General features: G+C 54.3%; 1 pseudogene; it reads right to left on the bottom strand.

Annotated features, from left to right (window-relative positions):
- LOC143262413 (large subunit ribosomal RNA) overlaps nt 1-2,500 on the bottom strand; it is an 8,401-nt pseudogene that overhangs the window by 4,158 nt on the left and 1,743 nt on the right.

Here is a 2,500-nt window from a genome sequence, read left to right as displayed (position 1 = left end):
ACGGAACTCGGATGGTGTTGAGCTTCCGTCCTTCTTAGGGATAAATACCGTCCTGCTGATGAGGAGCTCAGATGGAAATGCCCCTACCGCAAGGATGACATTATAAAATAAGGTTCTTAGAACTACTGGCACACTCCTCCATTGCCTGCTCGAGATGTTATCGAGACCCGATGCCGAGGAGAGCGGGATCTCATTGGCCTGGATCTCATGGCCACGAACCGGCTCAGCGATCCAATGCAGGTCCTCCCTTTCCTGAACTGGATGAAGGTGTTCAATGGGGACAGAAGGACTGGTGAGCATAGGTGTCCAGTACTCCACCATCTCGCCAACGGTTGGTGTTTGAGCCTGCACCGGGCCATCCAGTACAAGCTTGGCCGCGCGAGACATGTCCTTCCTCCAGAGTTCCTGCATGGCCGCATACTCCCTTCTCCTCAGTCTCCACCTCGGCACGGGCCCGGCAGGTGCAGCTTTAGGTGGCCGGAGCAGTGGTGTTCTCCGCTCCTTTACTTTCGCAGAAGGCGTCGGAAAGACTCGTTGAAGCCATCGACAACAAGCACTCGGTGTTATTGGTTCTCGATTAAGAACCGTTCTCGCAAGACTTACGAGTTCCTCCGCTTCATGGGATTTCACCCTTTCGGCCGGATCAATCAGCTTACGGATAGCGTCAATATATTGGCACTGATGTTGCTGTGCCGACGCAGAGTGCTCCTGAACAGGAGTAGGCGAATCCGCCTGTCGATGACTTGTGTCGTGATGTTGAGTGACACTGGAGGTTGAAGGTTGAGACTCAACGGCAGTTCCACGCTCGCGGCATACACCGATCTTCTGTGTAACAAGAGCTTTATACGTCAATTTCTTTCTGAGGCCCTTCAGTCGATCAAGACTGAATTTATTGTCGAAGACCGTCAGCAGATGTTCGTTCATAAATTTGACGTTGCCCTGCACACTCGCAAGCGCCTCAGCCGCCGCCACCATCTCAGTCTCCTCCTGAGTCCACCTAACCTTCTTTACCGCCACCTGCACTCGTTGGTTGGCCTCGTCTGGATGAGCTCTCCTCACATGGACCCCTAACCCGATGGAAGTGGGAAAGGATCGCGAACAATGGGGACACGGATGTAGTGCCCCCCGCGACGCAGGATGTTGTGCGTCGTTACTGGACTGGTTGGGTTTATTTCTCGAGGTCGTCGGACAAACATTCCGATCCACTGTGGCCGCTGTCGTAGGGTCGGCGATCCGAGTGGCCCGAGGGCCCGCCGACAATGGGTCACTTGACCCATAATCTTTCTTTTGATTTTTCGGGCCTACGACAATAGAGCCATGGGGGTGGCAACCCCATGACCCATAACATGCCTCCCTCAAAGTGACTAGAGCCGCCGCCACATTAGCGCGAAGGCAGGCCATTTGGGTGGGCTGCACCCTTACAGCGGCTCATTACTGCTAGGCAGCACGTCGTGTCGCACAGAATTTAGCCGCAATGCACTGAATGGACAGGTCCAAACAATACATCACGTTACCGTCGGGAACCACGAGGAGGTACCTGTGCGACTAGGACGGGAGAGGCTAATGGACCTAACAAGAGGTCTATATTACGCATCACCGTCCCGCGGGAGGCCAAGGCACGGGACCGAGCTCGGATCCCAGCCACGAGAGCCGTTCACCTCGCCCAGGCCCGGCACGTCAGCCAGACCCGCTTCCCGACCAAGCCCGACACGCCCCGCTCCTCAGAGCCAATCCTTATCCCGAAGTTACGGATCCAATTTGCCGACTTCCCTTACCTACATTAATCTATCGACTAGAGGCTCTTTACCTTGGAGACCTGCTGCGGATATGGGTACGAACCGGCGCGACACCTCCACGTGGCCCTCTCCTGGATTTTCAAGGTCCGAGGGGATGATCCGGACACCGCCGCAACTGCGGTGCTCTTCGCGTTCCAAACCCTATCTCCCTGCTAGAGGTTTCCAGGGAACTCGAACGCTTATACAGAAAAGAAAACTCTCCCCGGATCTCCCGACGGCGTCTCCAGGTCATTTTGGGTTACCCCGACGAACACTCTTACGAGGGCCCGAATGGTATGCGGTTCCGCTGCCGGGTTCCGGAATAGAAACCGGATTCCCTTTCGCCCAATGGGTGTTTTTTGTGCATGTATATAATAACAAAATATGCTGCGATTTATATAATAATAAAAAAAATAATAAAATAGCTGCGTTTTTTTTACAAGTGTTTAACGTCTTAGGACACCTCATCTACATAGGATTTCTCTTAGGGCTTAGGATCGACTGACTCGTGTGCAACGGCTGTTCACACGAAACCCTTCTCCACGTCAGTCCTCCAGGGCCTCGCTGGAGTATTTGCTACTACCACCAAGATCTGCGCCGACGGCGGCTCCAGGCAGGCTCACGCCCAGACCCTTCTGCGCACACCGTCGCGACCCTCCTACTCGTCAGAGCTTCATAGAGGACAATAAATTGCCCCGCTTCACACATACCACTGACGGTGGAGT

Source organism: Megalopta genalis, unplaced genomic scaffold (assembly GCF_051020955.1).
Source record: "Megalopta genalis isolate 19385.01 unplaced genomic scaffold, iyMegGena1_principal scaffold0129, whole genome shotgun sequence".
Classification (NCBI taxonomy): Eukaryota; Metazoa; Arthropoda; class Insecta; order Hymenoptera; family Halictidae; genus Megalopta; species Megalopta genalis.
This window is presented reverse-complemented; position numbering and strand designations above follow the sequence as displayed.